The following is an 11,072-nucleotide window of genomic DNA, read 5'->3' as shown; positions in this document are numbered from 1 at the left end:
AATAAGTGCAGACAATATTCTGCTCAATAATCTATATTGAATTGCATCAGCTTAAATATTGGACAGCAATTCTGAAAACATACTACAGAACCAAAATTGGTTCTACCACAGGAATATATAAAATTTGTTACTTTGGCAAGTAACATCCTGACACAGCTAAAATTATTAGTACATCCATCTATACTCTGAAAAGCTCTTTGTTTTCTTGTTTGGGTTGGTTGTCAACACTTTGGAAACACTCCTTATCTATAAAAGAAACATACCTCTTTCTAATTGCATGATTATGTTTCCAAGCTTTATTTATGGAAAAGTCTTCCCAGCACAAATATTTATGCACAAGATGATGACATTCTGTTTCAAGAATATTCAAGAATATGTTCACAGGGGGGGTTGGAAATGCACTTCCTGGGAATATTTTGAAGAATTGAATGCAGTTACTTAAGTGCTGCAGGTCTGTGACCTTCCTGGTATCTGCATATGTGTTCCAGCTAAAGTGAATCTGGAACTGAATGAAAATTCCTGTGGAAAGGATCTTTTGTGTCCTTTTTTTTCTTCTAGTGTCGTGTCTAAATTCCCCTTGTGTTGTATTTCAGTCACATGAGAAAGTCCCTTACCAAAATCTGGCCATTATGTAACAGTCAAGGCTGCCACTTTATTTCTAATATTTTCCATTTTTTTTTCACACTCAGTGATATGCAACAAATAAGAAAGTGAATTAGGTTTGGGGTTTAACACATATCTTCTACATTATCATTATTAACAGAGCTATTGAACTACTGTTTTCTTTTGGCTGCTGAGCTGAATAACTCAGTTTTGAAAATTTCTGCTTAAAAAATTAATTTTTAGGGAAAAGGCAGTTTAATTTAGACAACATATAACTTCTTGAGGCAAAATAAAAGCAATTTTGACATTTGAAATTGTGCCAAGGTTTCTGAAGAAAAATTTGAATTCTTTTGCAAAAGAATAATATTGCAATGAATGCTTTTTTTAATGTTTATCTTGCCATCTTGCTTTCCTGACTGTACGTAAGTTTTACTGGAGCCAGAATGGTTGCTCAGCTTTTCCACCATAACAATTCCTACAAATGCTAAGCAATTTGAAAGCTTTTGTTTCATAACCTCCGTAAATAAGACACTAAATTTTTTCCTGCTTTGTTTTTAAAGATTAAACGTCATCATTTCATAAATTGAAACAGGGAGAAAATCATTCAGCTTCTCAAAACTAAATATGATAGAGTACTAAATACATCCCAAAAAGTGAGCAGAGCTCCAATCTGATGCTGAGTGAGTTGCTTTAAAACAAGTTTTGTTTCACTGGTCTTTGGTTTATGATATCTGGTTGAAAGATGACATATTGTTGGAAGTAGTGATGCATAAGCTCCACATATGCACCAGGAAGCAATAATGATTGTGGAAAGTGGAGATTGAGTGATGAGACCTTGGCCTAAGACAGTAAGTTTTTGATTAATTAAAAAGGATAAAAATATATTCTGTTACACACTGGGAATTTAGGGTGCATTTTATCACTCAGAGGAGCCAACACTTTGCAGGATTAAGCAAATACCAATTCTGCAGCTGTTATTCATCAATTTTTGCAGATACTAGATAAAGCTAAAGCAGAGTCCCACCATCTTAATTTTTTTCCTCACTCCTAGGCCTTCCATTTTTCATCTTGACAGTGTTTCTTTAGAGAAATGATACAGTATAAACACACCTTCTGAAGGAATTAAGAGAGACAAATACTGAGAAGTACCGCAGAATTCCTTCATTCTTGCCTGAACAGAGCACATCCCACAAATAAAAGGAGAGGGCAGCTTGCTGCTCTTGGATTTTCCACGTATCCCTGCTCTGAGAAGCAAAGGAGCTGACAGCAGGAGCAGTGGAGGTGAGCAAGTCACTGTCAATTAAAATAAAAGGGAAATGGATGCACATAAAAAATTTTTCAACAGATACTAGAATCATTTTCCTATGTTGTCTGACTATAATTCTGGCATGCCTGATGTTTTACCAGAATATAGGATCCTTTATCTGATCATTTCAGTGTGCTTTACACATTAAAAGTGCAATTAATAGAATATGTACCAAGCAATTAGATGACCTGTTGTGACCTTTCAATTTACACTGTGACAAAGACACACACTTGGAATTCAGTAGTAGACCATTTTCTGGCATTCACGCAGCCAGTTTAATGGAGCTTGGCAATATTTAAATCAAAAGGGGAAAGATGAAAACTAATTAAGGCCAATATACTAATGCTCAAATAATTTGTATTAATAGAAATTAAAAAGAAAGGGGCAAAAAGAATCCAGTATTACAGGGAGTGAACATATTTTTTCTCTGCTAATTTAAATACCACTGTGGGATAATTTCAGTGTTGGCTTGTGTTCATATTCCATGACTTTTATTAACATGAATAGAGAGTACTGAATTTTTCTAGAGTAGACTGGAAAAAAGTACCACATTACTTTTGATCACAAATGAAAACAACACAGGTTCTTTCTTCATATTTAAGTATCTCAACCACACGGTAAAAACCCTCCCAAATCTTTGCATGGCTCCCTGGTGTGCTAAATACTGTATTTGGGGTTAAAAGTGTCCTCAGCTAAGGAGAAAATGGTCATTTTCAGAGGAAGGCACTCCTTGTACAAAAGTCCTCCCTTTCCTAAACTTCATCAGCACTGCACTCCCACAGGCACAGCGAATGCAGGACTGATGTGCAAGGGCTGTGGTCGCAGCCCCTGGGTGCTCTGGGGCTGCCAACAGGCTGAGCACTCATCCTGCACCAGGAGCACTTTGGTCCTCTGCCCATCACTGGACAGGCCGGGGACCTCACTCTGTACTTCTCCTTTTCACCCCCATCAAAATGAGGGAGAATTTCAAGATAGTCAGTTTGTCCCTGTGGCTCATCTTACCAGGAAATGGCAAGAAATGAGCAGTTTTGGTTTGCTAGAGAATGGTACTCTTTTTCAAAATTCTTATATCTGCTTAATAGTTGGTTTAATGAACACATTATGAAGTTTAAAATACATACTGAGGTATGTTGAAAACATCTGTGCAGTATCCCAGGTTCTGATGAAGATACAAAGAAATATTTATAATTCTGTTAATTTTGTTTGCAGTCAGATGTTCTTAACTCATTTGAAATATGAATTATTATGATGAAAGTAGTAGTAGTAGTAGTAGTAGAATGAAGTAATGTGCCAATTATCAGTTTCCTCCAGACAAGCCTCCATGTTGCCAAATACAGATGAAAATCATGAGTAACTGAAAAACTGAGATAAATTTCCAAAATAATTTACATTGAGAATTTACCATCTAATGTTCAGTCTCAGAGATTCAATAACATTTTCTTCTCTTCTTGTAGTCTCTACACAAATCAGACTACCTCTAAGGACATACACTTTGCTGAAAAGACATCTTCTTTCTTCCAACAAGTATCAATTACAAATGAATATGGTTCATTATTTGTAAAGAAACTTGGTAAAAAAAGTCACTGTGTTATTCCACAAGCCAAGTTTTCAGTGATAATCTTCTTTAGCCAAAATCATGATTTGAAGACAGATTTACTACCATGTACAATTTATTAGGGACAGGAGTCTTACTTAGAAAACCAGCACTGAACCATGTAGTGAAATGAAGAAATGTTTCCTTTTCACCCATTCTGTCTCTCTTGAGTTCACTTAGGGCTAGATTATGCAAGTCAGTGAAAAGCTGGCCCTTGACTCTTGTGTGACAAAATCCAGCCTTATTGAATTTCCTGTTTATATTTCTAACCTAGTTGGTATTCCTGACATGCACCCACAAGCGCTTCCAGGACTGCCTGCAGGCTTTCAAAAAGAAGGTCGTAGTTCTTTCAGGATCATCAAACGATCATGAGTGAATCATGAATCAAGATGGAAAACATGAGGGGAATGTTCTCTTGAAAGATAAGAAAACATATAACTTCTGCAGTGCAAGTCAAATGACTCAACCCAAAAAGGAGAATCATTTTTCTAACCCTGGAATGGCAGCCTGCAGATTTCCATGTGGCAGTTCTGGTTCTCACTGAACTTTGATTAACTCAGGACAGCATGAAGTGCTTTTCTTTTATGGCCAAGGTCAGGCCAAATATTTCTTGTCATGCGCTTAAATAAAAAGATCTCCTTCCAGACAGATCATCTGTCTTTCCAGAGCACATTGCAAAAGCTGATCCAGTCTGAATTTCACTGAATTATACTCTGATATTTTTCTGGATCTGTTTAACAGTGTGTTTTGGAAGGTAAAACTCATATGCTGAAAAATTAGGAAAAAGGTAGGACAGGGAGAAATCAAGGAACCAGTGATTACTATTTTCTCCTGGAATCTATATTTTCCATCTATGTCTTGAGAAGTTTCATACAGGGTTATCTAATTGTACTGTTTGAAATATAGTTTGTTCTTTATTAATCTGGCTTCGTTTCCTATGGAATATTTAAACTCAAGTTGTTCAAATAATTAATCTGGTAGTAAGCTGCCAAAAATTTTTAAATGTTGTATACACTGCAGTCCTACAGTATTGCATACCCACCCCTGAGGAAAAAAGAAATTTGTCCCATCTTGATGAAATATATTATTTTGATTGCACATAAACCCTTTAAATGCTTTAAAAATAGGTTTATCCTTTCAATTCTCAAAGCAAAATCTAACATTAGATTAAGAATACTAGCATCGAAAATTTCACAGGTAAAGATAGGATTTGATAATTTTCATCTTCCTTTTGAATAATATACAGTGGGCTCCTAAAAGAATCTAAAACCACAGAAAAAAAAAAAAGAAACTCTGAAAAGCCATAAGAAAAAGTAAAAACTAAAAGGATTTTATTTGCTTGGTCAACATAACAGTCTGCAGCTATTTAAAGCTTTCAGAGAGGGTGGTGCTTATTTATAATGCAGAGGAGAATCTGCTGTCTGAAAGCAATGAATACAATGAGTTTGAACAGCAACAATAGCTGAGCTAGACATTTCAGAAACATCTCCCTAATAAGACATAGTAAGATACTACAGTGGATTCCAGGGGACTTATTCCTGGGGCATTTTGGAATCCCTGATACTGGACATTCATAAAAGGAAGTTAGACAAACATCTTCCAGTAGTCTGTCTCTTCAGGTAATCATAGAATTATTAGAAGTAGAATGGGTTGGAAGGGACCTCGAAGATCTTCGTTTCAACCTTCCTGTTAGGGGCAGGGACACCTTCCAATAGACCAGGTTGCTGAAACCCCCATCCAGCCTGGCCTTGAACAATTCCAGGGATGAAGCATCCATAATGTCTCTTGGGCAACCTGTTCTAGTATCTCACCAGCAGCACAGTAAAGAACTTCCTAACATCTAACCTAAACCCACTCTGTTTCAGTTTGAAGCCATTCCCCCTTGTCCTGATACTACACACTCCCTTCAGGTACCAGAAGGCCACAATTAGGTCACCTCAAAGCCTTCTTTTTTTCAGGCTGAAAAAACTGAATTCTCTCAGTCTTTCCTCGTAGGAGAAGTGCTCCATCATTAACCCTCTGGATTAATTAACCCCATGGCAGTCCTGCAGCTCTGTCTTGCACTAAGATTTTTATGGAGCAGAAAGAGTCATCACTAGCCAAAATGGGTTATTATCTAAAAATATTTCCAGATCTCTAGAAATGCTTTAAACTTCTTTTTTAGAGCATCTAGAAATGTTTTGAGGGTTTTAGAAATACAAAGTCAGGCTTATTCTTCTCATTTTAATAATTGTTCATAAGATTTTGAAGGTAAGTGGGAAGATCAGTAGTTACTCTGGATGGTTTTTTTCATCTGTTGCTTCTCTGCTGTTTCAGGTTTTTCATTCCTCTTGTACTTTGCTGTTAAGTATCCTTTTTATTTAATACTCTGCTCTGCAGTTAATTGTATTTCCAGAAGTTGAAGTCCTCTCAGACATTTAAATGAACTTTTAAAATTAATTTTAAAAAATCTCTAAAACAATAAAAAAATCTCCTTCATTTATTAGGCTCACTCATGTTTTCTCTAGTTTAACATAGGGTTAAGGACATCTTTTTATCTGTTCTTAAACTGTGTCATTGATGCTTGAAATGTGCTCAGCACAGGTCTCCCACCTGGCTTTTAAAACAGTATTTTTAAAAAAATGCATTCAATGTACATTTCTGTTCTTTGATGGGAAACATTTTTTATGACATTTACAAGAGACTCCTGATGTAAGTCATATGTGTAAGAGGAATTATCAAGCATTTTTTGTGGTTCTGTAAATTCTTAATATTTTGTGTTTGTTTATTGTTTGGGCAAGGTAACAAAGTGTCTGGAGTGAGAAATAAAGCCCTTCCTAAGGGTACTGGTGAACACCACTAGTGTGGCTCACAGATGACACACAGGTGCCCAGCACGAGGAAGACGACACAGACAGGCAGAACACAGGCTGCCAGCAGCTCCTTGCTGTTCACATCCCAAACACCTCTGGGAAGAGAATGGGAACGAGCAGTGTGCGGTGTTAGCTCATCATGGAGGGAACTGCGCCTCTCCTGCAGAGTGAGTTAGCCACTTCACCTCTCCTGCTTCCCACGGGCGTTCTCCCACCTGTGAAGTGTCTGAAGAGCATCCCCAGAGCACTGCAAAGCTGCCAAACCGCTTTGAGCCAGAACACTTTATCCATCCACGTCCTACTCCACAGCCCCTGTGCAGCTGGACCGTTTCCAGCTGATCCGCTGGTGCCGCTAAAGCAGCAGTGGGTGCAGTCAGGGGGGGAAGAGTTCGTGGGGTGCAGGGGGAGCAGAGGTGCCCCACAAAGGCCAGAAGTGCAGGGATGTGCCACAGCAGCCCAGCCAAGCATGAGGCTCACCACGTTCCTGTGCAGCAGTACTCCTGAAAACCTCAGGCTGAGTGCATCAACACACGTGCAAATCATCACAGAAAGAAGTAAGGACCAATTTTGTCTTTGTTTTCTTTTTTTTTTTTTAACTAGCCAGGTGGCAACCTTATTGTTATGCCAATTTACAAAGCTGGATTGAGGAACCAGCTGAGATCTCTCAGCCAGAAAGCCCCATTGGCAGCTTTCGGCACTTGCTCCTGGCCAACTGCTGGCACAGGGGGCACTCTTGAACATGTGAGAGAGCGGCCTGATTACAGCAAGCAGCTCTGCAAAAATGCCACAGTGCATCAAGTGGTGTCTGGTCCTAGAAGCCCTCAAGGTCAGCTGAGGGGAAAAGATCACTATCTTTTTCTCTCTGCAGGTTTAAATGTTCGTGTTGTTCTTCTTCTCCAGAGAAAAAAACAATCCAATGTTAAACTATTCATATTTATTTATTATGATTTCTACTGTTCTTCCTTCATTTCTGAATGCACACATACATGGCACCTGGCTGTGTATCCAGCAGCTCTAAGTTTGACTTTAACCAACCTGCTGACATGTGAATGTTGTTATAAGTGGCATCCCTTGGAAGTCACTGTTTGTACAGTCACCTTTCTAAAACACTGGTCATAATGATAGAATTTACCTAGAGGAGAGCAGCAATACTGCAAGATAAATGGATGTCCTGGTTTTATATCTGGATGAGAATAAAATTAACATTTAATGATAATTATTACTCATTTCCATCTCCTGTCACAGAAAGATCCTGCTGTTTTGTCTTTTGCAGTTCCATACGCTCTCCTACTGATGCTATACACAACAAAGCATTTTACCATTAATTCCATTTCTCTCTCAATTCCTAAATGCTAGTAGCTTTAATTTAACCAAAGTTTTGTATTATTTGATTTTCTCAGTTCAGTAGTTTACTGTAGTTATCCCATTTAGATCAGAAGTGCTAATATTGTTGGGTTGAAAGCTGCCAATGGCATGTCTGTTTGATGTATAAGATTTCAAAGCCTCAAGGAAACTGTGCAGTCTTTTAGTTCTGAAAATTAAATCTCTAAGGGCCAGGACAAATTTGATATACCAGTGGAAGGCATTATCTAAGGTAGGGCTGAGATTTAGATTTATGTCTATACTGATTAAAGTTTTGATATTCCTACTAGTCTTTACGTCTTCAAATTATTCATATGTATATTTATTAGATGCACAGAATGATCTCCTTTGTTTTGAACATGTTCAGAAGGCTGTACACAACTATGCATTTCTATTTAGATGAAAAGTCACCACCTTACGAAAGAATTGGCCTCTCTTCTCTCTTCTCCTTTTCCCCAAAGTGCCTAACCTATAAGGGCTCATATTCTTATACTTACTCCTTACAAATATTTTGGTTTGGGGTCTGTAAAATTTGTGTCTGTTTATCTCAAGAAGAAGCAAAATCAGGTCTGTTTACTCATCCTCATGGCTTGCACTTCTTTTACCCATCTGTTAGGTGGTTTGTAAGAGACCTCCACCTACCAACCACTGCTTGTGGCAAGCTACATTTTCCCGGTTTACTCTTTCTGATTCTGTGGTTTATTAAAAGCCTTGCACTGCCCAGGGATAGTAACATCAGTGGCTCAGATTAATTCTTTTTGGTCTTTAGCCAATCAACCAGCTAATTTTGTCACTTGGCTAATTTAGTGATGTGCCAGCAAAATCCATAATTACAGCTAAAAGTATTTGTATTTCTGTTGCTTGCTGAGCTAAGGTGACTCCATGAATACCATGTACTCCTTCTGCCCTTCGTTCCAGAAGAACACATTTAATAAAAAGCGTGGAAGTGCAATCTATCATCTATTCATTTAAAAATTTCAATGCTTTTGTTTTTTTTTTTTAGCAGGACACCAGGCCATATCCTACTCTGAGTTACACAGGAGATACTTAAGGAAAGGGGTTTTTTTCCCCCTGGTTAGGAAATACAGCTTGCAAGCAGACTGTTTTAGACAGAATTCAAAGTCCAGCTGAGTTAAATCTCTGTTAAATGCAGGGAGAACATGTCCTTACATATGGTGGCCTTACGGAGACATGATACTTTGTGATTTAGATGTTCTTCACAGGACAAAGTATGATTTAAGGGACACTTTACTCAGCTTTTCCCTATTTTTAAACGAGTAAAAATTTCCAATAAAATCTTCCATCAAAACAAAGAAATGTCATTTCCATAAGAACGTTTTTTGGAAGACAGGATTTAACACGCCACAGCCCAACTATGAAACTCTAATGAGTGTCTGTTTCACATCAGATTCACCACCCTTCCCATCCCACCTCTATCATCACCAAAAATGGTTGCATGTAGGGCAGAGATATTTCCCCAATCATTATTGCAAGCTTTCCAGTTGAAAATGTTTGATACAAACTTAGCAGTCAGTAAATTAAGAGCCTGGCTGTTTGCTAAAATGCTCCATGAATTTCTTAAGACTTGATAGAACTGCTCAGCACTTTGAGTTGGCACCTGCCAACTTCTAGTAATCAAAACCAAACCTCCAAAAACATTCAACTGCTTGAAACAGAGAAAACGTGCCAATATCTGGTGGCTTTTTTCTTTTCTTTGCTGCTCTGTGGATGATAATTCCTCTTTGCCCTTCTTAGTAAGTGCAAGCCTAAAAGAGAGAGGCAGGCAAAAAAAGAAGTGTGTCTGGGGAGAAGGACTGGCAGGGAAGATCCCGCAGCACGAGCCAGGAAAACACAGTTCCTCAGGCTGAAGCCAGAAGCAGCAGGTTTGATACAGAATTAATCCCTGAGTACCTTCTGCTGCCACTGGAAGTATTATGAAAGTGCTAAGGGCTGCACATGTTCACAGGCTGCTTCCCCAGCTGCTTTGGGATTAAAACCTAGCTCCAAAACACACGGGATGCTGAAGCGTGCTATGTCCACATCTGCAAAGAGCACTGGGGGCTTGTGCTGATCTGCCTGGGGGGCTGGAAAACCTTGCTCCTTAGCCAGCATCTGGGGGAGTGGAGCAGAGAGAGCTTTTGACTTGTCAGGGGTTTGCCACCCTGTCATGGGGAGGGAGAGGAGGGGTGAGAAAGGACCCACAAAGAGGGAAATAAGGACCAACAGAGGACTATAGAGGAGGGCAGAAAAGCACCTAGAGTCTGCAAAGGAAAAGCTCCAACTTGTTTGCATTGCTGACTGACTCGATTTGGAAGCTTAGCTGTCATTATGAGAATTGGATCAGAAACAATTCTGGAAGATGATGATATTTACTTGCCAAGCCAATCCCTATCACTTACTCTCAGTGCCAGCTCCCTTAGCTCTCAGAAATAGCCTTCTCTAATTTTCTTTAGGCTGGAAGCAAATACCAATTCAATAGGAGTCATGGGTTCTCAGCACTTTTCAGGAGTAAGTATTAGACACATGCTGAACTTAAAAACTGACACATAAGTCAAGATGGTTTGTTTCAGTATTCTGCCTTCTCTGGAGAACAAACACTTGTAATACAAAACTGTGCATCTCACTTTGATAGTTTATTTTATTCACCCATGCTGATGCTCCAGGTAGTTCTAATAGGCAGAATTTGACACAGGTTTTTATGGCACATCATTTCTGGCGGAGCTGTGATTGAAGTGACACAGCAGGCTTCCAAAGTCCTCACTGAGGTACACAGACTTCACACAAACTGATTGTGAGCACAGGTATGGAGAGATTTTCAGTGGCACCAGAAGCATTCATCCTCTTTTAGCCAAGCCTTGTGAATTTCCCCTTTGTGATTCTGCCAATTAGAGGTGCTGTCTGTGTGCCTGTGTATGCTCATCACTAGAGATTCAGATTTTCATCACAATGACAGTGGTGCTAATGTCAAGTAAGTACATAAATAAAGAAATCCAGTGAAGCCTTTATGGGTATGGTTTATACTGCAAACAAACCCACTGTTACTCACTAAATGTTTTCCATGTAGAAAGCTTTATATTATTCATATAACATGTTCATCACTGCAGCATGTGACTGTATCTACAGATGATCGTAACTCTGCCTGTGGCCGGTGGAATGTACAGGATTTTACTGGTATGGAATCAGCACAAGATCTTATCAGAGAGTGTTGACAGATTTACTATGGCAGAACCCCCACGCCTTACAAGTCTCTAAAAGCAGAGGGATATATACAATACTATCAGGATCTTAGTATATTGACTAAAGAATGTAGTTAGCCCTAACACATATTTCAGTCTTCAGTCTTAAGTACATGTTTT

Source organism: Corvus kubaryi, unplaced genomic scaffold, assembly GCF_017639235.1.
Source record: "Corvus kubaryi isolate FWS band 111438036 unplaced genomic scaffold, C.kubaryi_AGA036_p1.0 65434, whole genome shotgun sequence".
Taxonomy (NCBI): Eukaryota; Metazoa; Chordata; class Aves; order Passeriformes; family Corvidae; genus Corvus; species Corvus kubaryi.
The sequence above is the reverse complement of the archived record's forward strand: the minus strand, read 5'-3'. Positions refer to the sequence as shown.